The following is a 23,409-nucleotide window of genomic DNA, read 5'->3' as shown; positions in this document are numbered from 1 at the left end:
CACCCGGGCGTACCGGCAACAGCGAGCAGAACATGTCGGATGCATGGGAACCATTCTAAATGGTGCCGGTGCATCCAACCTCCCCATTCCCATTGAGCATTATGGGGCTCAAATGGGAATGGGGAGCATTTTTTTCTGGTGCCCGTGAGTAGGCAATTACCGGGTCCGGCATGGCCGTAATGACCCTGTAATTGCCCATTCGCGGGTGCCGGAAAAAATCTCTCAAGTTTGACGGCAGCCTGCCGGCTTTACCGGCAAAGGCTACCACCAAATGTGTAATGAGGCCCACTGAGTCTTTAACAGAGGGCATCAGAGCCTCTGTCATTTAAAGCAGCTCAGACCAAAAGCAACACCAGCAAAGGAAAAGCTTTGACTTCTCTGTGGGGTTATTGTGTCTCTTGGTTGCTGCAGCACTGGTATGGGTTATGACAGTGTCCTGTCAGGAGAGAAGCGAAAATGAGCACTGTGTTCACATTTAGATCAACAGAAGATAAAGACTCAGAGAGAGGTGGCAGTCGTAACTAGTACACAACCCCCGGCAGGACCTTCCCGCTGCAGCTGACCCCGGGTACATAACATATTCTGCATCCCGACAACTCGCGCATCCGCCATGCAGGGGCACCCTGCTCCGCAGTCCAATGGCCTGCACTCACCTGCAGCCTGGTGCACCCTTTGTGATTGGGTTGCAGCCTGGAAGGCAGCAGTGGCCATTCATCGGTTATGCTTTGTCTCCCTCTGTGCAGGCCGCGCACTCTGTCAGAACAACTCCAGAGTGCAATGCAGATTGGTGGGGTGTATGGCCGACCTGCACACCTGTTTGTGCGCTTCACTTGGTGTAACAGGTTCACAAGAGCTTTTGTGAACTCAGGGGCTATGCTTCTAGCATTCTGGGCGTGTGAATAGGAAGCACGATAACTCTCTCCACCGTACGCAATTGCCGGTGCCATCTTAGCATGGTATCTAATTCACACTATGGAGCATGGATACGCCTTCATTTTTATGAAAAATATACAATATGTGTTGATTTTAGACACAAATCTGGCCCAGGTGCTTCTGTCTAAAAAAAAGAATTAAAAAGAGGCATTTAAAAAAAAAGATTTTAAATAGGGGTCACACGCGTGACCGCAGGGGTTGTGCCGCAATCGCAGAGGTCACGGCTGCGGCCCCAAATGATGTTGCTAGTTTCAAGCCCCCCTTGTGTCCACTCACTTCCACGCTTTCTCCCGACTTCCTCAGCTCCTTTGGAACAATCAAAGCCATCCCGACTGTGGATCTCTTCAAATCTCGGCTTAATCTTTACCTAATGGCAAAAGAGGGAGCTCCCATCACACATCCTCCCTAACTGACTCCACAACTCCCTCTAGTGCCACGTAATAATGTAATTTTGATTATTTGTACAGTCCTCTGATTTACTTTGCTGCAACCCTCCCCATAGTTAATGTTACCTTCAAAGTCACTTGTTGTTGTTTTATCCCTGGTCTTTTTCCCATTCGCTTTACACCCTCATGAACTTGTTCTCATATTTGTGTTATTTGTTTATTATTATTTTTCTTTACTGAGGATTTAGAATGCGCCTATACAGCAAAATGTGTTTCAAGTCGCAACAAGACAAAAAAGGGGTGGGGACAGGGATGTAGAAAAACAAAAATGGTCCCACTAGCCCTGTGTCATTCAGATCGTGCAAGTGCGGTAACAAGAAGTATGAGGAGAGGGGAGGGAGTAAGAGCCGGTCAGGGCAGAAAGGGCCCATGGGTTAATCGAGTGCCAAAGGGAGGCCGGGTGGACAAGTTCCAGGGAATGCAGAGAGTGCAGAGGAAAGGAGGTCCACATGCAAAGTGTGAGGGACAGGGAAGGAAGGGCACAAGGACTGCAGGCCCTGCCAGGATAGTGCAGGAGGAGGGAGCCCAGAAGGGCAAGTGCAGGAAGGGGGGTCAGGGTAGACCAGGTGCAGGGGTAGATTGATTGAGGAGGCCTTGGTGCCCTGTAAGACTCTGAAGGAACCTGGCAGCCAGTGTAAGAGGCAGAGGGGGACATCAGCAGTGTAGGGGGAGTGGGGAGGAAGAAGAGAAAAGGAACATCTTGAGAAGCTTCCAGAACTTAAGGAGATCAGGCTCAAGTCTGCGAGTTGCAGGGAGGCCATTCCAGAGGGATGCCCCTGCAGAGGAGAGAGTTCTACCCCCTCACTCTCGGCTTGGAAAGCAACTGATCTGCAGAGAGTTGGAGCTAGAAGACCAAAGGGCTCTAGTAAGTAGGGAGGTATTTAGGAAAAGAGAGTTGGATGTAGCAGGATCCCAGGCCCCAGAAAGCCTTGTCGATGATGCAGAGGGTCTTGAACTTGATCCTCACAGCAACCGGGGGCCAGTGGAGAGATTTTAGGGCTGGAGAGATGCAGTCTCAGGGCTTGAGGCCAAGGATAAGTCTTGGAGTCCTATTCTGGATTAGTTGAAGTGGGTGAAGGGAGGAGTTTGGCAGATTGAGGAAGAGGCTGTTGCAGTAGTCCAGTCCGAAGAGGACCAGAGATCTGGAGGACATTGAGTTTCTGGGGGAAGGAGAGGAAAGGGGGAATGCCTCTGGAGAGGTGTAGCTGAAAGTGGGCCTTTTTGGCAAGGTCCATAATGTGAGGAGAGAAGGCGAGAGAGGAGTCAAAGATGACCAAGGATTTTGCCTCACTGGAGGGAGAGGGGAAGGGCCCATGCAGGGCAGCCAGAGTGTAGAAGCGAAGGCGGGAGCTGGGGTCCCAATAAGAAGGATCTCAGTCATACTGGCATTAAGGCAGAGAATGTTAGCAGTGCACCACAACTGAAGAGCAGACAGTCAGGAAAGAGAGAGGAAGAGGAGGAGGTAGTGGAGGGCAGCTTGAAAGAGTGATGTGTGTCATCCACATAACACTGGAAGATAGGAGAGAAGGCAGAGATCAAATGGGCTAGAGGGGCAAGGAAGATGTTGAAAGGCCATTGCGAGAGGATAGAGACCTCACTCTCTAGTTGGAGAGTGAGATGGGGAAGAGAAAGGGGCCCATTTGATCCTGGGAAGGTCAGTCAGAGAGGATGGAGATCAAGAGCTGATTTATAATGGTGGCATGATTGATCATAACAAAGGCTGAAGAAAGGTCAAGATGGATGAGAAAGGAAGAAAAGTTGGACTCAAGATTAAAGAGCAAGTCTTCACAGGTGTTCAGGAGTGCAGTTTCTGGGCCTCTGGCTGCTCTGAAGCCAGACTGGTGGTAGTGGAGACAACCAACAGATTCAGTGTGGTGGATAAGATGGGAGATGGCCAGCTTCTCCAAGAGTTTGCTGAGGAAGGGAGTAATGGAGATAGGGTGGAAGTTAGCCAGACAGGAGGGGCAGAGGGTGGTGTTTGAGGAGAGGGTGCACAAGGGACTGCTTGTGGAACAGCACTCATCATGGTAATGCATCTGCAATCTATTAATGTGTTAAGTCATTACTGATCAAAATTGGCATTGTTGCTCTTCAACTAAATACAAAATAAGTACAGAATAAGTATTATGGGCCAGATTCTCAAAACGTTTCTTGCAGCAAGTGAAGAGATGCACTATACACTCCAGACACTGGGCTGGACAGTATATCTTTGGGATCCTGTCCAGATCCTCTTGAAATGTGCAGGTCACCCTTGAGGATACAGTTTTCAGCAATGAATGAAAATGAAAAAAGTGTGTCTGTGCTTTTTTCATTTGCATTCCTTTTTAAGAATCTGGCTACAAAAACTATTAATAGCACTGTTTGGTGGCACTTGTATTTAAAGTGTATTTATACTTGGAAACAGGCACATATGTATTACTGTTCTGAATCAGTCCTTCTTGGTCTTTTTCCCTCCAAGTTTGATCTGTGCCCTCTTGTGTGCCCCACTAGCAACTAGTACCATATTTTTCAAGACACCCCTGCTCCTCATATATAGTATCAGAGACAGTCTGCCTCATTATACGTTGGGCGTTTTGGGTAAAATGCGGTGGTAATACTGTAAAAACCTCAAACAACATGCTGGAGGTAATTACGCTGCCTTACTGCCATAATGAGGACATTTTGGCAGTATTACCATTGCCATTATTACCGCCAGTGGTAATACCGTCGAGATCCCCCATGGTGTCCTATGGGGTGTAACACTGCTTACCACCACTTGTAATCCTGCAGTAATACTGCCGGACCAAGTGGCAGTAACGGTAATGCAGTTTGGTCGTGTGTCATTGATTTACCGCCAAGATACCACCAAACTCATAATGAGTCCCAGTTTGGTCTGCAAAGAGCATGATAGCCTCAGACAGGCCAGTGCCTCTAAAAGATGGGTGGAGCTGGGAAGAGTCAGCCACGTGTCACAGTCATAGGAAATAGGGCATTCTCTCCTGCAGCCCTAATTATATGTCACGGGTACTGGCTCAAATTCTATGAAGCCAGTACGTCTCTGTAGTAACACACAGCGTAGTGTAACAAAAGGACAGACTCCTGTGTTATCGATTGCCTTTAGAGAGATGAGTGGCATGTTGATGAAGTGTTCTGGAAGTGATGTGTGCTGGCTGCAGCTTCCTTTGCTTGATGTTCTGTCATCATTACTCGGCATCTTTGCTGTGACAGCTGTCAGTGCACCACAGCCGGTTCAAACAGAAAGATCAAGGATTCAGCATGTTTCAAGCAACCTTTAGCTGGGCGTTATGTACAATTCTCATTAATCTATTGCACATAGAGTCCCCCATTTCTAACTCATTTTCACTCTGGATTTGAAACACCCAGGATGTATATCTCTTGCACGTGTATGGTTCATTGCAGGGGTGTTGGTAGGTCTGGAAAAGATCTGGGGCTAAGCTAAGGTCGGGGCTGCTGGGACTCGGGGCTAGCTACCCTTTTGGTTGTAGCCCCTGAGATTCTATCCCGGGCTACAACCAAAAGACCCGGGGATATAGCCCCCTAAGCCCCCTCCTAGCAACGCCTCTGTTCCATTGGTCGCTTATGAAGCATTTATGCGATACTGAGGCTGCTTCAAACTACTCTGGAGATCAAGAGGGGAAGGGGGGGTGGGCCAGGACGGGGGATCACAGCGCTAAGTTGTTTACTGGGACTTGTGAACAGGACTTAGAAGTCTACTGGGGAAATGTAGTGGACAGGTGGTCTTGACATGGGGATCCACAGGTTGTTATGTGTTGGTATGTTGAATAATATGTGAGGGTCTGCTGGGTGTTATCTGACGTCGGGGGCCATGCAAGTGTCTGTCGGCCCTTTCAGCATCGTTTGGGTGCTATGTGATGAAATATTGGGTGATATTTGATGGTCTGTTGTGTGCTTTGGTAGAGTGATATGGGTCTGTTGGGTGCTAAGGGAGGGTGACCTCAGTACAAGGTGAGGGTTTTTGTTAGGGTGATATATGAGGGTGTTGGGTTCCTGGATAGATGAGATTCTTCTGGGTGATATCTGAGGGTCTGGTGGGTGCCATGTGGTCGTCTGTTGGGTGATATGTAAGGGTCTGTTGGGTGCCATGTGAGCAACATTTCGGTCCAGTGTGAGGGTCTGTTGAGTGCTATGTCAGAGCCTTTCGGATTCTATCTTAGAGGCTTTGGGGTCCATCGGGTGCTAGGTGAGGGTCCCTTGGGAGCTAGGAGAGGGTCTGGTCGGTTGTGGTCTATTTGATGTTATCAGGTTTCTTTGTCACTGTGTGAGGGTCTTTTGGAAGCATATGCAGGATCTAGTTGAAGATGCATGTGACTTTGAGGCTCTGTGTGGGTCTGCTGGAAGCTTTGCTAAGATCTGCAATGTGAAGTTGTGTTATTATATGCACCACCCTCAGGATGGGAATATTTTATTAGGGGTTATTTCGGAAGAGAAATCAGGGGAAGCACAGAGAGAAGAGGGAGGGGTATGTTTGCAGAGATAAAGAGGCAAAGGTGGTGGAATAGGAATATTTTGGTTGAAAAGAGAATCTATGATGGATTGAAAAGTAAGCAGAGCAAGCACTCAGGGGGTGTAATAACTATCAATTATATGTATTGTTCTTTCTTTTTTTAGGTGAAGTCAGACCTCTGGGAGGATTACGCAACCAGTCCGGGGAGATTTCCCTTCTTGGGGACACCTTCTGCGAATCTCTCAGTAGAAAGTGTGCCAAGATGCACGGCCTGTGCGCGCAGCAGGAGAAGATGGTGCCCCATGCGGGAGGCCACCAGGCGCTCCTGGAAGCTAACGTCCTGATTGCCGAGCGCTCTGTAATCGATGCCCTGAACCAATACAAGGAGTCGACTCTTGACTGTTTGTTAGTTTGCAAGGAGGAGTTGACTGGTGAGGAACGGGCGCTAAAGGCTGCAGTGGGAGACTGGATGAAGGCACTGTCCATGAAGCAGGAGTTCATGGTGTGCAGACAATGGAACTTGGAGAAGCAGCATGAGCAGGCGTCAAGCATAGCAACTAACGGGGGCAAACTGGGTACGTATGTTTGGAACGCGAATCAGTCCAACTAGATTTGCTCTTTCTATTCGAAGACAGAGATGATAACAAACTTTAGGATATCCTTGCCTGCTTGACTCAGCTGCTCAGATACGTGAGTGAGTGAAGTTATTTCTGACAGCTGAGTAAGGGTGTTGTGTATTTAATTTGCTTGAAAGCAATTTGAGCTGACTTTGGCACAAAATGTACAATGCTGTGCAATTGTGAATCCTGCCCATTTACTTAAAATTAGGATCTCTGGAAATGAGACAAAATCAGTCGATTGGTTAAATGAAAAAATCAATTGATTTGTTCAAAAACCGGCAATTCTTCAAACAGCAAATTGATCGTCGAAAAACAATCGAGTTATGACAGAAACGAGTTGCTTCTTGACAAAAAAAATGTTTTACTTGCAAAATGAATCACTTGAAAAATAAATCAGTGTGTGGGGACATCACATGATCGTGGGAGCGTGTTCTCGCGAGATCTCGCGAGACGGGATCTCGCAAGCCCACGCTCCGCGGGAAAACGTTCCCGCTTCAGAGTTGGCGCTCGGCCAGCTGAAGCGGTCACACAGGAGCGATGCTCCTGATTACAGGATAAAAGGCAGTGAGTGACAGAACTCACACCACAGCTTCTAGGGCGTAACACCACAGCCACAGGAGGCTTCATGGGGGCCCTAGAAGTCTACAGCGTGCCACCGGTGAGCACAACCTTTCCACAGTGAATCAACTGGGAAAGCACAGGACTGGATGGCAATGAACTGTAAGTAAGCGCCCAGAATCACCAGGCCACCTTAGAGCCTTTCTCCCTGTTGTCAGTCAATAAAGACTGTTAGAAACCCTACAGCGTCCTGTCATCTATTTAGGCCACAACATAACTGGCGACGAGGACACCAGAAGTCCCACGGACCCACCATGCAAGGCGCCACACCACCCCCTGCGTTTCTCCCCTTGCCAGGGACACCGGCAATTCCTTGGATGCAATAGGAACCCCTTTTTTCCACCTACTTGGAAGCAGTGGGCGGCACGCGATATGCCCCCATCAGGAAGAGGGCGATGCTGTTGAATGCGTTAGGGGTTGAAGGTCAGTGCATCTTTGCCGGCCTTAAAGAAATACCTGCGGCCGACGATGACGTCGAAGACGACGATGTTTACAAAGAAGCGACTCGTCGCATCATGAAGAGATTCACCAATAAGGAGAACATTGTACTGCACAGGCTGAGATTCTACACTCGCAAACAGGAAGGGAGCGAACCCGTGGATGACTACATCACCAGCATGAGGGAACTCGCTTCTCTTTGCGCCTTTGGAGAAAATGCAGAACAGGTTATCTGCGACATGCTCGTTGTCCACACCAACTCTAGGAAAGTACAGGACAAACTCATCCAAGAAAAGGAGGTCACCCTTGATAAAGGCCTCTAGATTGCCAGGGCAGAGGAAGAAACCTCCAGCAGACGCAAGGAGGCGGGAGGTCACCTGCCTGTGCCCGAAATGGCGGCGCTACAACGGAGAGGTCGCAGAGACAAGCATTCCCGCGACGGCCCCAAAGACAAAAGTCCCAGGAAAAAGGAGGCACCGAAATGTTACAGATGCGCCAGCTCCAAGCACATGGCGAACGACCGCGACTGCCCCGCCAGGAATAAGGAGTGCTCCAAGTGCGGACGCATTGGCCACGTGGCTCCGGCATGCATGTGGCGGGAGAAAACTGTTTCCCATGTTGACGGTGACTGCACCTCAACTGACGATGATGAACTACAGGACAGACCCATGCCAGGAGAGAAAAGCCCCACTGCACCATTAAAGTGGACGGAATGGAAACGCGCGTCATGGCTGATTCGGGATCCGACCTCACCATTCTGCCCATCAACACGTACAAGGAGATGATGGGACAAGAAAAAGTGGAGATTAGATCAACTAGGCAAAAACCGACCGTGTTTGGAGGGGCAACGGTCGACCTGTTGGGCTACATCAAGGCCCGGATCGATTTTAAAGGGAGGTCTACCACCACCAAAGTGTATTTTTCACCCAAAGGTCCAGTCGTGCTGGGGTGGGATGACCAACACAAACTCAGCATGAAACTAGATCCCAGCACTCCGGAACAGGTGCTCATGATCTCATCAGGAGCAGCGCAAAACTACAAGGAGATCTTTCCAAACCTGTTTTCCGAGAATCCGGGAAAAGTCAAAAACTTTGTCCACAAGATTCGGCTGAAACCCAACGCCACCCCAGTCAAGCACAAAGTAAGGGCAGTACCTGCCACCGCAAGACCAGCTTTGGACGCCCACCTGAGGAAGATGGTCGAAGAAGGAACCAGTGAAACCGTAGAATCCTCAGAGTGGCTGAGTCCGGTAGTATTAGTAAAGAAAAAGTCCAGCAACGACCTCAGGATCTGCATCGACCTGAGAAGCCTGAACTTGGAGGTGATCACGGATAGCTTCCCACTCCCCAGCATCAATGAGATTGTCCTCATGATGAAGGAGGCGGCCATTTTCTCGAAGCTGGACATGCGTGATGCCTATCACCAGATTCCTCTACACAAGTCCTCCCGCCCCCTGACGGCGTTCATCACTCCCTTTGGCACCTTCCAATACACCCGCATGCCTTTCGGGTTATCGTCCGCAGCATCCGCATTCCAGAGGATGATGAACTCCCTGCTTAAAGGCCTCACCAATGTCTCATTCTTCCAGGATGACATCCTGGTGTACGCCAAAGACAACGAGACCCATGACAAGGCACTCAAGTCAGTCCTGAGCAGACTTCAGGAGGAAGGCATTCACCTACGCCATGAAAAGTGTGTCTTCGGGGTGAACAAGGTAGAATATCTTGGGTACTGCATCTCGAGTGATGGGGTAAGCCCCAAGAAGAACCTCATGGAGGCCATTACAGAAGCACCAGCGCCGATGTCCAAAGAGGAACTACGCTCATTCTTGGGCCTAGCCGAGTACTATGCCAAATTCGTCCCCAGGTTCTCTGAGACCACGTCTCCCATGAGGGAGCTCCTGAAGAAGGGGGCAGCGTACTCTTGGGGCCCAGAACAGGATGAGGCTTTTGGCAAAATCAAGAAAAGGATTCTACACGCGCCGTGTCTTAAACCATACAACCCTGAATGGGACACCTACATCACCACTGACGCCAGCGCATACGGCCTAGGGGCCACCTTGACCCAGAAGAAGGGCGACACTGAGAACATTGTGGCGTTTGCATCCAAGGCACTATCCTCATCCGAGAAGAATTACTCTACGGTAGAGAAAGAGATGTTGTCATGCGCCTGGGCCGTCGACTATTTCAGATCATACGTATGGGGGACAAGATTCAAGTTGATCACCGATCACAAACCCCTAATTCACATGTTGAGCCCGGGCGGCACCAAGACGGCCACCCCCAGACTGGCCAGGATCGCCGCAAAGCTCCAAGAGTACACATATGAGATACAACACATTGCGGGCTGGAAAAACGCACAAGCGGACTGCATGTCCAGGCTCCTGAACCAAAGCGCCCCCGGCACCACATTCCTGGAAGACGAATGTGTCGTTGCTTCCATCGGCGACTTGAGGAACGTCGAGTACATGGAAATGAGCGAGCGCCACTGGCAGGAAGAGTTCGAGCAGGACTACGCCCTAAGGCACGTAAGCACCTGGGTTCGAAATGGATGGCCCAACGAGAGAGCGATCCCCGAAGGCCTTCGTCCCTACTGGAAGGTGAACGAGGAAATCACTGCCATGAACGGTCTCATTCTCAGAGGTGATCAAGTCATCCCACCCAGCGGAATCCGCAAAGTCATACTGTGCAGAGCACACTCAGGCCATTTAGGGTGCAACGTGACCAGCCGAAGAATACGCGACGCATACTGGTGGCCAGGCATGGACCAGGACGTACGGCAGATGGTTGATAGGTGCCATGAATGCTCAAACAGCGACAAGCGCCTAGCCGTGAGGCAAGCCCCCATGCTGCCCACCGAAGTCCCCAAAGGGGTGTGGCGAAAACTGGGGCTGGATTTCATAGGGCCGCTGGACAACATGCCCCCAGAGCACAGGTACGGGGTAGTCATGGTCGACTATTTTTCCAAATGGGTGGAAGCTGACTTCACCCCAGACATCACCACAGGAACAGTCATTGAAACACTCACCGCCATAATCCAGCGGGAGGGCCTACCCGAAGAACTCGTCACGGACAGAGGAGTCCAGCTAGTCTCCAGAGAAATGGAAAAATTTCTCAAGCTCAACAACATCAAACAGCGAAAAGCAAGTCTATACCACCCACAGGCAAATGGCCTAGTCGAGCGGGCAAACCGCTTCATCAAGGGGGCGCTACAACTGGCTCACGCCTCGGGCCTGGACCCATACAAGACAGTCAAAGAAGCCGTAGCGGCCCACCGTCTCACCCCCAATGCCGTCACAGGTGTTTCACCTTTCCATCTGCTGAGGGGGAGAAGGGCAGCATCCTCACTGGTACCACCATGGCTCCAGCAAGTGAGGGCCGACGAAGACGTTGACATGGTTGACATAACGTGCCACATGCAGCGCAACAAAGAAGCAATGAAAGCACAGGGGGATTTGCGCCGAGCCGCTCGACACACACAAGTCAACAAAGGGGATCTGGTGAAGATACGACTTCCCCACAAGGACACCTCCACTGGTTTCAGATACAGCAGTCCCATAGAAGTCATGGAGAGAGGGGCAAACCACATCTGCACCAGCGATGGCAGGAGATGGAATCTAGAAAGGGTAGCCATGTACCGCAGGAAGGAAGACACTGTACACTCGCAAGGAGACACTGGAGGAGATCAAGTCTGCCAAGAGTCATACGAGAACCATCACCTCCCGAGTAGAGATACCATAGAGCCGCACCATCACAACGACTTCGCAAGCCCCATTTCCCCAACAACACCCAGGGAATCACAGCAAAGAGCTGGACAAAGAGAACCTGAATCCCCAGCATCCTCCCAAAGACACTTCTTCGATCCAGCTCCATACCCCGATCCTGGCAAGCCCCAGAGAGAGAGAAGGAAAACCAGGAAATATGCGGACTTCATCATGGAGTGACCACCCATCCTTTTTCCCAGCAAAGGAGGTGTGTGGGGACATCACATGATCGCGGGAGCGTGTTCTCGCGAAATCTCGCGAGACGGGATCTCGCGAGCCCACGCTCCGCGGGAAAACGTTTCCGCTTCAGAGTTGGCGCTCGGCCAGCTGAAGCGGTCACACAGGAGCGCTGCTCCTGATTACAGGATATGATATGATATGATATGATATGATATGATATGGCATTTGTAACGCGCGTATACACAAGTGTTTCAAGGCGCGATGAGGCAGGGGGGGGAACAAGGGGAAGACAGACAGCGATCCTACTAGGCCAGGTGTCATTCAGACCGCGCAAGTGCAGGGGTAGGGGGAAGGGAAAAAGTGCAAGGGGAAGGGGGAGGGGGGAGTGCAGTACAAATAGTAGAATAGAAATAATAAAAAATAAAAAAAATAAAATAAATAAATAAATAAATAAATAAATAGGGCCAGCTGGTGGCAAGTGCAAGGTAAGTGCAGACAAGTGCTGGGGGGGGGGGGGCTGTAGTGATACAGAGACAGTCCCGCAGTGCAGGGGTTGCCAGGGAGGCAGTGCAAGTGAAGAGTGACTGGGCCCAGGACTGAGGTTGGTGAGAGTGGCCCAGTTGCAGAATCAGTGCAGTTTTGGTGAAGAATTTAGCAGGGGAGAGGGAGAGAGAAAGCAGAAGTGAAGAGGAAGGTTTTGAGGTGCTTCCGGAACCGGAGATGGTTCTCCTCAAGTTTCAGGGAGGCAGGAAGGCTGTTCCAGAGAGAGGCACCTGCCGCGGAGAGAGATCTACCCCCAGCTCGTTGCTTCGAGAAGCGGCTGACCCTGAGGGAGTTGGAGACGGATGAGCGTAGGGCTCGGGAAGGAAGATATTTAGGAAGAAAGAGTTGAAGGTATTTAGGCCCCAGGCCCCAGAAAGCCTTGTGGACAATGCAGAGGGTTTTGAACTTAATCCTCGCAGCCACTGGGAGCCAGTGTAGAGATTTCAGTCCTGGAGAGATACGGTCCCTGGGCTTGAGGCCAAGGACAAGTCTCGCAGTTCTGTTCTGGATGAGTTGCAGAGGGCGGAGAGTGGAGGCAGGCAGATTAAGATAGAGGCTGTTACAGTAGTCCAGCTTCGAGAGAACCAGGGCTCGGGAGACAGTGAGCTTCTGGGGGAAGGAGAGGAAGGGAAGAATACCTCTGAGGAGGTGCAGCTGGTAATGTGACTTCTTAGAGAGGTCAGATATATGAGGAGAGAAGGAGAGTGTGGAGTCGAAGATGACCCTGAGGTTTTTTGCCTTGCAGGTAGGAGCAGGAAGAGGGCCAAGAGAGGCCGGCCAGAGAGCTGCAGGGAAGGAGGGAGTGGGTGTGCCGATGAGTAGGATCTCAGTCTTACTAGCATTAAGGCAGAGGTCATTGGCAGCACACCAATCCTGGATAGCAGACAGACAGTCAGAGATGAGGGAGGGAGAGGAGGAGGCCGAGGGTAGCCTGAAAATGAGCTGGGTATCGTCCGCATATCACTGAAAGTTGGGGCAGAGGGCGGCGATGCGGTGGGCAAGGAGTGCCAGATACTGGTTGAACAGCCAGGGAGAGAGATTAGATCCCTGGGGAACGCCACAGGTGGAGAAAAAGATGTCAGAGAGGAAGGACCCAAGTTGGACCTGGGAGGGTCGATTGGAAAGGAAAGAGGTCAGCCACGCCAGAGCCTGACCAGTGATACCCAGGTTATCACGGAGACGGTTGAGCAGGATGGCATGGTTGACCGTGTCAAAGGCAGAAGAGAGATCGAGCAGAATGAGAACACACGGAGTGTTGAGTCGAGGTTTAAGAGCAGGTCCTCACGGATGTTCAGGAGAGCAGTTTCCGTGCTTCTGGCCGCTCTGAAGCCAGATTGATGGTCATGGAGACTGTCAACAGCTTCAGCATGGAGGTTAAGCTGGGAGATGGCCAGTTCCTCCAGGAGCTTGCCCAGGAAAGGAGTGATGGAGATTGGGCGATAGTTAGCCGGACAGGAGGGGTCGGCAGAGGGTTTCTTAAGGAGAGGGTGCACAAGGGAGTGCTTGAGGGGGGATGGGAAGGAGTGGTTGCAAAAGTCAGCCAGGGCAGGAGCCATGGAGTCGATGTGGTCCTTGATAGTTTTGGAGGAACAGGGGTGAATCTGTTTGGACGAGACTTTCATAGATCAGACTTGTCTGGAAACCTCGTCAGCAGAAAAAAGGGGAAAGGCAGAGAAGGAGGGAGGAGGGGTGGCTGCAGAAGGGCCAGAGGAGGAGCAGGGAAGAGAGGGGGGGAGGTGATAGGAGGAGAGTGAGGACAGGATGTCCTGAGTTTTAGAGATGAAGTGGGAGGCCAGAGCAGTGCAGAGGGCCTGGGAGGGGACAGGAGAGGTAGAGACTGCAGCAGGGTTAGCAAGCTCCTTGCAGATTTTAAAGAGTTCAGCCGAGTTGTTAGATGCCGCAGAGATGCGGGCTTGGATAAGGGCTCTCTTCTTGGTGAGAACAGAGAGACGGTATTGCCTTTGGAGCAGGCGGCAGGCCAGTTTGTCAGAGGATGAACATGAAGCACGCCATTTCCTCTCTGCCACCCTGCACTTGCGTTTTAGGGTGACGAGATCCGAATCATACCAGGAGTTACATTTGGCTTTGGGCTTCAGGCGGATTTTCATGACAGGGGCAAGGATATCAAGAGTATCAGATATAGCAGAGTGGAGCAAGGAGAGGGCTGTGTCAGGGTGGGAGTCAGCCGAAGGGGGAGGAGAGAAGGTGGCAGCGAAAGCCGCAACTGACACACGCTTCATGGGTCGGATGACCAAGAAGGTGGGTGGCAATGATGAGGGTGGCTTTGCCTGTGGGGTAGGGAGGGTGAGGTGGGAGGATAGGAGAAAGTGATCACTCCAGGAGAGAGGAGTGGAGAGAGGGACAGAGAGGGGAAGGTCAGAAGAGATCAGAGCATCAAGAGTGTGCCCTGCAGAATGAGTAGGCCCAGACGGGAGAATAGAGAGTGAGAGAGAGTCGCAGAGGTCACGAAAGAGTCCAGTGGGGGGACAGGAGGCATCTAGGTGGATGTTGAAGTCACCAAGAAAGAGGAGTTGAGTGGTAGAGGACAGGAGTGAGGAGGAGAGGTCAGCCCACTCAGAGAGGAAGGAGGAAATTTGACCAGGTGGCCGATAGATAGTAGCCACGGTAAGGGAATAGCTAGGAGAGAGAGAGAATCAGCAGACAAGACATTCAAAAGAGGAGTAGGTCTGCATAGGAGTGACAGTGGCAGGAGTCCACTCAGGGAAGATAAGGGCTACCCCCCCCTGCACGGTTGGGTCTGGGCAGGGAGAGGATCTTGTAGCCATCAGGTAGGAGTGTGTCAAAGCTGATGACAGAGCTGGCCGTGAACCATGTCTCAGTAAGACCGAGGACTTCAAGGTCCAGTTCCTCAAGAAGGTGACAGATATCAGAGGAATGCCTGATGGCAGAGCGAGCGTTGAGTGTGGCAATGTGGAGAAGGTTGCCATCCTTGAAGGATTTCCGGGGAGGGGTACAGATCAGAGGTACACCCTGCAGAGGTGTAGAAGAGGAAGGTGAAGAAGGAGCAAGAGAGGGGCAGGGAGGGAGGGTAGAGGGAAGGTAGCCGAGGACAGATGAGGGGGGACAGCAGGAAAGGAAAGGAAGTTGATGAGGCGTGGGAAGCGTCTATCAAAGAGGTGAAGGTTGGCCTGAGGACCTTGGACCAGGACAGTCCCATTAGTGTAGACATTAATGATGGCCTTAGAGGAGAGGAAGGAGGCCAAGAGGACATCCCAACGGGTGCCACCATTAATGGGAGAAGAGGAGAAAGGAGAGAGCACAGAGACCATATGAAGGGTCCATAGGTCAGGCGAGGGCACGAAAAAGAGGATGTCGGTAAGAGTTTCCTTCGAGCAGGCACTAGTGTAGGTGTCAGCCATAGGGAGGCCTGGGTTGGAGACCAGGATGTCCTTTTTAAACTTTTTCCTACCAGATTTAGTGAGGAGAGCAGGATAGTCAATAGAGAAGCAGTTAGAGAAGATGGGCGAGATAGAGAGCACCATGGAGTAGGGGGAAAAAGGGGGGGGGTAGACAGACGAAGCAAGAGCACGCAGGCAGGAAGTGAGCGGCACGCCCAGGTTTACCACATTTAGGCAGTGAGTGCGTATTAGGTACAAATGCCACCTAAGTTTGAGAATCCTGCGTATTAGGTACAAATGCCACCTAAGTTTGAGAATCCTGCAAGGGGGAAAAACCAAGTTTACCACATTTAGACAGTGAGTGCGTATTAGGTACAAATGCCACCTAAGTTTGAGAATCCTGCGATGGGGAAAAACCAAGTTTACCACATTTAGGCAGTGAGTGCGTATAAGGTACAAATGCCACCTAAGTTTGAGAATCCTGCGATGGGGAAAAACCAAGTTTACCACATTTAGGCAGTGAGTGCGTATTAGGTACAAATGCCACCTAAGTTTGAGAATCCTGCGAGGGGGAAAGACCAAGTTTACCACATTTAGGCAGTGAGTGCGTATTAGGTACAAATGCCACCTAAGTTTGAGAATCCTGCGAGGGGGAAAGACCAAGTTTACCACATTTAGGCAGTGAGTGCGTATTAGGTAGAAATGCCACCTAAGTTTGAGAATCCTGCGAGGGGGAAAGACCAAGTTTACCACAACTATGGGACACGAGAAGGTGGCGGGAGAGTCCAGGATAAAAGGCAGTGAGTGACAGAACTCACACCACAGCTTCTAGGGCGTAACACCACAGCCACAGGAGGCTTCATGGGGGCCCTAGAAGTCTACAGCGTGCCACCGGTGAGCACAACCTTTCCACAGTGAATCAACTGGGAAAGCACAGGACTGGATGGCAATGAACTGTAAGTAAGCACCCAGATTCACCAGGCCACCTTAGAGCCTTTCTCCCTGTTGTCAGTCAATAAAGACTGTTAGAAACCCTACAGCGTCCTGTCATCTATTTAGGCCACAACACAGTGCTGTAAGCAGCAATACATTGCTGACAAGAATCACTGTTTCTTGATAAAAATTTCTTGTTGCAAAAACAAATTCATTCGTTGAACAAGGACCAATTTCATTCTGTATGCACGATTGTAAATCCACTTGAAAATCGTCCATAATTCACTTTGCAGTGAATCATGAGTTCAATTGATTGCAAAACTTCATTGGCAATGCTCAAATGCTAAAAAATAAATTAAAAAAAGCAAAGGTCTCACGCCTAGCGTACCAGGTGAAACCTGCAATCAATTTCAAATGCACCGAACCCTGGCCCCGTGATGCTGCGGTGTATCCTTCTGAAGTTGTTAGACAGAGTTGCATGAAACTGACTACCATGTATATGAGCGCTGGTAAGCTTCATAAACCCTTAAACCATTAACCCTTTGAGCGCTGGCAAGCTTGATAAAGCCTTAAGCCATTAACCCTTTGAGCTCTGGTAAGCTTGATAAAGCCTTAAACCATTAACCCTTTGAGCGCTGGTGAGCTTGATAAACCCTTAAGCCATTAACCCTTTGAGCTCTGGTAAGCTTAATAAAGCCTTAAACCATTAACCCTTTGACCGCTGGTAAGCTTGATAAAGCCTTAAACAGTGGTCGTGTTTTGGTATAAGGCATATACATATTTCTTAATGTGGTGCGGGCATGGAGGGGAGTACGTTCTGTTCCCTTCACTCCCCAAGTCACAGTGGTATGCAAAACCTTTTTTTTTTCTTCCTTTTATCGCAGCCCTTTAGGCTCTGAGCACCACTGAAAAGGTTAAGTTACTCTTATACATTAAATTTGGCAAGAACAACGCCCATTATTTTCATCCTTGGGAAACAGGATACTGTTATACGTAATGTAATATGGCCTTTGTATAGCGCCTATTTCCACTGGTATGCGCTGTAGGTTGAGCGGCCACGGGGGACGAAGCCCATGGTATGGGAGGTTCGTCAGAGAAGTTTAGAAATGCATTTAGAATTTAAGTGGATGTGAGAATTGCTATTAGAAAGTACTGTAGTTTATGTATATTGTTTTCCTCGTCCCCTTTGAGACTCCATAAAATTGGAGCTATGTGTTGCGCATCACTGTGGGCTCATTTAAAGCTCATCCCCCATTCGGCGCTGCCTGTGGCAGGGCACGTTATTTAACATAAAGGCCTTTGCAATGGAACGGGCTCTGCATTCTCGCAGGATAAGGCCCCGCTCTGCTATTGATCAGGCCTGATTGCTAGGCGCCCATTACTTTGTCTGCTGAAAGCCTAGTTACTTCTCCAGAATGTAATTTGATAATCAGATCGATAGAGAACGAGTTACCTGGAGGCTTTGATGTATACCCTGCCAAGCTTTCATATGGCAGCGCATTCAATGTCATCACTTCCGAAAAGGAACATTCGCAAGCCATACTCATGAACGGCGTCCATTGGCGCAGAGTCTTCTATGCCATTCGGCCACTGGTTTTTCTACCCCAGTCCTGATGTTAATAGATGCATTGCATTTCAGATACATGTTTTGCTGCACTTCACCTAGCCTGGTGCTATGTAATCTTATCGTGGATATAGAATTCTCTCTTCACCATGTCAACGCCATGTCAAAGTCACCGACGCGGAATAAGGCATAGACACTGCAGTGAGGTACAGTGTGAGATTGCCCTGAAATGGGGTTGTATAGAAGAGAAAATAAGTCAGGCCTTGGTAGCCTAATGAATATCAAAGTCCAGTTAGGTCTTTAGAATTGATAAACATTCATATCATCCTTATTGACATTTCCTGTATGTAAAGCTTTCTGAAATACATTCATCCTGGATAGCCTCAGAAACCTATACATGTTATGGTATGTTATTTGATATTTGCATTATTATAATTATAATTGGTTATTCATAACGCGCTTAATACCCAGAGGTTTCTAAGCGCGGACCTGGGGATCGAACCTGTGTTGCTCCGCGTCGTCTTGCTTCCCCTGAGCTATCTGCGCCTCACTGCCGTGGTTACGGCTGAAAAGCGCTTCTGGATGTGTGGCCCATCAGAAGACCATAGTAGGATCATGCGCAAAATAAAAGAGAGCAATTCCATTACATGCAACTATAGAACTAATGATTAACCGTGAATGGATATGCTAGGACTCTGCCATATTCTATGTAGCGTAGCCCTTAAAGGTGGAGCAGGGATGCAACTGTCTGCAGTTGAGGGTTCTGCAATACTTTGCATTCAAATCACATTTGGTAGACATGTCCAACGATACTTTCCAATATGTGTGAACTTACCGGGCTGATACCCAGTCTCGCCATACTGGGAAAACCATCAGATAAACTAGAGACACGTCAGTTTCCTATGTGGTAGATATTGATTGATAGACTGAATGAAGGGAAACATCATTGTGCTACGGAAAACCGTGAGAATAATCAGCTAGAGTAGAACATTGTGTCAGGGGGGCGCGTAACTATGCACTAGACTATGGAAGACAATTAAATGCAAGAGATGAAAGATTCAAGGTGGTGCCTCGGTTCTGCACTCTGCCATACTTTCCGTGTATGTTACGTGCACGTTTTGGGAACATTTGGCCTTTTTGCGTGTTTGGCAGTAATTCGGTTGGAATTGCCACCAAACTCTTTTACTCAATGGCACAGTTTACCACAGGTTTACAAGTACTGTAACAGCAGCGTAAATCCCCATTTTTGGAGTTCATAGCACCTGTTGGGGATTTTGACAGATTTACCATGAGCAACAATTGCTCTGCTTTAAATCTAATGATTTTCGGAGGTAAAGTCAAAGATTATCTCCCGGTTTTTGCTTGAGGTGAATCCACCACTTCACCTGCAAGCTTGTAGCACAGCAGTGCTGGAGACTGGCAGTAAAGTGGCAGTAACTCCATTACCGCCATTTTACTGTCTTTTTCCCCCATACTGCCGCAATCGTAATGGGGCCCTTTGCAGGGATGTCATTTGGGGGTCACCAGGGGTCGCAGTTGCGACCTCTGAGCTCTCCCTTTCTACCCCTGTGGTCTCCCTTGTTACCTCTAGAAGAAAAAAAATGTGTAACTTTTTTTCTTTTTTAATGTACGCTCCTGGGCTGTGGACAGTGTCATGTGGATCTTTGTTTCTGGAGTGGCTGCCTTTCTTGTTCAGGCCTCTAAAAAAAAAATCGGGTTCCACAAGTGTGTCACTTTGAGCCGTGACCCTAAATAAGAAAGAATAGGAATAACAAATAATTTGTCTTTCTGGAATTCTATGCAATAATTGCCAGACTCATAAAGGTTTATTTCAGGCGCACTTCAGGGGGTGAGTCACTGATTTAGCCTGTTCTTAAACACCTCAACTTGGCCTTTCAGCCTTCGGAGGTCGATTATTGAGAACCAACACAGGTTGGGTGATATTGTATGTGTAAGCGCTTAAGCGAAAGTGCTATATATTAACATATCATTATTATTTAGCCTTGAACGTCTGCTTGCATTCACAGTAATTTGGTAATATGGGCCTGTACACACTGATAATAATGATACATATGGTGATCCATTCTTCTATGAAATGTATATAACATTATAGTGATATCGCAACCATAGTTCTCGTAGTGTACTTAGGAACAATATGTGATGTCCCTTCCTATTTTGTGAAGGGAATGAAAGGTCGTGTTCCATCACTTCTCGTGATGTCACTTCGAGGTGAAGGGGAGCAAAATGAAATCACTTCCTGTGATGTCATCAGAGGTCATGTGATGTCACTTCCGCTACCCCTGGCATTTTGGTGAAATGACGTTCCTGGCCCTTTGGTTGGTAACTGTACAATAATATACATGAACTTTAGATGCAGATATGGTAAACAGTGCTTGTCAAACGATACATTATCTCTGCAGCTGTGGATACTTTACCCACTCACATGTGCCCAATTGGTGCCAACATCCAATCCACTCGACACAGTTTCCCATTTAATAGCTGCAAGTATTAAACAAGGAACAGGGTAACAGGGAGACGTGACTAGTGTGGTGTAAGCAAGTTGGGTCCAGTCACGTGGACAGAGGGAAACCCAAGCCACGTGATGTTGGCGGAAATAAAGGACCAGCCGGAAGATAGCATTCCGGACGAGCAACTGATAAAGTATCTAATGCGTTTTATTGCTCTGTATGTCTGAGGACCGTGCGGGTGATGCAAGCGTACACTGACCTCCTGAAGCACACCGGAGGTCAGCTTAATCAACACAACAGCTAGAATCTTAATCTTGAGCCCCATCCCTCTGGATTGCCCTTTCACCCTGTTTCGCTCCCCCTATTACTAACATAACAAACTCATCTTAACTTAATTCCACTGTACCGGCATGTTTAGAAAATACATTGATCACTCCAATTTAAAAAAAATAAACTTTGGACCCCATGGATGTCAATAATTAATGACCCATTACCAATGTTACCTTTTTGTTGAAGATTTTAGATAGAGTTGGATATCTGCAGTTCCAAAAACATATAGAAACAGTCAACCTACTGAGTTCCTCGCAATCTGGCTTCCGTGCCAAGCATAACACAGAGACTGAAATGCTTGATCTCAGAGCTAATCTGACAAGTATCGTCACTCTGGACGTGCGGCCATTCTTATGTTGCTCGACCTCTCGGCCATGTTTGATCTCATTGATTACGTGTTACTTCTCAATAGATTGAAGAGCATAGCTATTTGTGCGGAACCTGCACTAGCCTGGCTCGCCTCCTTTTTGGGACCTATTCCAGCCAGGGTTGCGGCAGACAGATTTTAACCCCCCCCCCGAATCACTCACCTGTGGTGTTCCGCAGGGAGCCTCTCTGTCGCCAACCCTGTTTAATCTTTACAATCGTCCGATCTATGACCTCCTGGATGAGCGTGGTATTACCAGGTAGTTTTTGAGCTGACTGGGGATTACAAGAGGGATTCTCACACCATTGCTTTGGTGTAAAATGGATGAATACTAACTCACTTTAAACGGCAGTAAAACAGAGCTCATGATAGTGGGTTCCAGCCAGCGACTGTCCAAATTATGTCATAGATTTAGTCAATCTACCTTTGCAGGATGCCAGATTAAAACATGCCACTGGGTTAAAATCCTTGGTGTATATTTAGATTCTAATCTTAATATGAAAAATGATGTTACTCATATCAAATCTACATATGCTTACACCACCAAACGTATCAGGCAGATCAAACCACATCTTTCTGATTGTAATATTGCATCCTTAGCGACATAACTTGTAAATTCTAAAATCAACTATTGTAACAGTCTCTTTACTGTAACTACAAAAAATAACTTGAAGACTCTTCATACTGCAAAAAACAATGCTGCGGCAGCAGTATGTGGTCCTGCTCGCAGGACACATGTCCCTCAGGGCTGACTTTCTTTGCACTGGCTTCCGGTGAGACATCGGATCTCTCATAAACTGCTCTCTTTGACTCATAAATGTCTTCACCAGCAAGCCCCTCTGTATCTTACTAAGAGAACCACAGGAACCCTGTTGTACGAACTCTTCTCTCCAACTGACAAAATAAACTCCTTCAGCCCCGTCACAAGCTTCAGTCCTTTGGAGGCACTTGCTTCGATGTATGTGCTCCCGGCCTCTGGAATCATTGCTTCTTGAGTTACGAAGTATCCCAGATCTTCGCCCTTTCACAAAAGCTATCAAATCTTTCTTGTTTAACTCTGATGACTAAATAAGTATTTGTCTATTCTGATCTGCTTCCTCTGAGGTGGTATATCCTTGGATTGCCCTAATACTAGTCCTGGTTAAGTTTTCTGCACACTGAGGCCTTTGGGCGTGTTGTGCACTATAAACAATTACTACTACTACTACTACTACTACTACTACTACTACTAATAATAATAATAAAGCATCACAAATGAGGGTATGGTTTGGAAGGATTAAACTCTTATCTTGGTCTTCAAGTCTACAATCCCATTTTGCTCTGCTCCTTGCCACAAGCTCGTTCATGAAGACTCTGTGTATCCTTCTTCCTAAATATTTTTTCCTGCTACCTTAACATGTTTAGGTACGGCCTCTCTTCCACCAAACTTCCCTCATCTTCCAATATGGTGCTACACGGCCCTCACCAGAGCTATGAGCTGCGTAAAACGATCCTTTCATCTCACAATCGAATAGGTGGCTCATTTCCAACTTCTCTGTTCCCAAACCTCCAGCCCCCCCCCCATTTCAAGCCCCCTTATCCGCCCCCTACAACTCATCTGCCTCGCCAAAGCATCAGGAAAGCCCTGAGGATGTGCAAGCAAGTGACTAGTCCACCCATAGAACTCCGGGAGTGTGTCTCTGTAACTAAAGACCCCAAAAGGGATGGAGGGCCATACACCACCAGAATATCAATGAAATGCCACGAGTTTGTTTCACGATTTTCTACATGTGCGACCCATCTCCCGATCTCTCCCCAGTGTCCCCATCCAGACAGTCTGGAGGCAAAGGCAGCCAAACACCACCAAACAAGGAAACAACAACATGGGAAAGGTCCAACCGAAAGGACGCAGTCCGCCATGCCAGTGGGGGACATGCAGCCATTTCACAAGGCAAAACTTTTGCATATCTCGTATGCTGTCCTCCCCCAAATGCCTTTGTCCTTATTGCAGGGTAACTGTCTGCAGCTGAGGGCCCTGCAGATCATCATGGCGGTGAACTATGGCGTGGAGCTAAGTGGCTTCGAGTCAGATTGGCAGCCATTTAAAAAATTGCAGAACAGCTTTGCATCCCTCATCCCCCTAGCACTCGCCAGAATCCGGCTGTTACTTGCCATGGTGGTGAGCTGAACCCATGCAGCCTCTTGTAAAATTGCAGCTGGGCCGGGCTTCGTCAATCCCGCAATGAACACAGATTTAAATGCACTATTCGGGAAGAAAAAGGTTACAAATCACATCTTAGGGAAACCCAGCCAATCTGATAAAGGAGAAGGGTGCCAGAGGCGATCGTGGGTGCTGAGAGAGGGATCAGGGTGACAGTGGGGGAGAGGGAAGGAGCAATGCCA

Source organism: Ambystoma mexicanum, chromosome 9, assembly GCF_040938575.1.
Source record: "Ambystoma mexicanum isolate Mex_15411 chromosome 9, UKY_AmexF1_1, whole genome shotgun sequence".
In the NCBI taxonomy this organism is placed as follows: Eukaryota; Metazoa; Chordata; class Amphibia; order Caudata; family Ambystomatidae; genus Ambystoma; species Ambystoma mexicanum.
The sequence above is the reverse complement of the archived record's forward strand: the minus strand, read 5'-3'. Positions refer to the sequence as shown.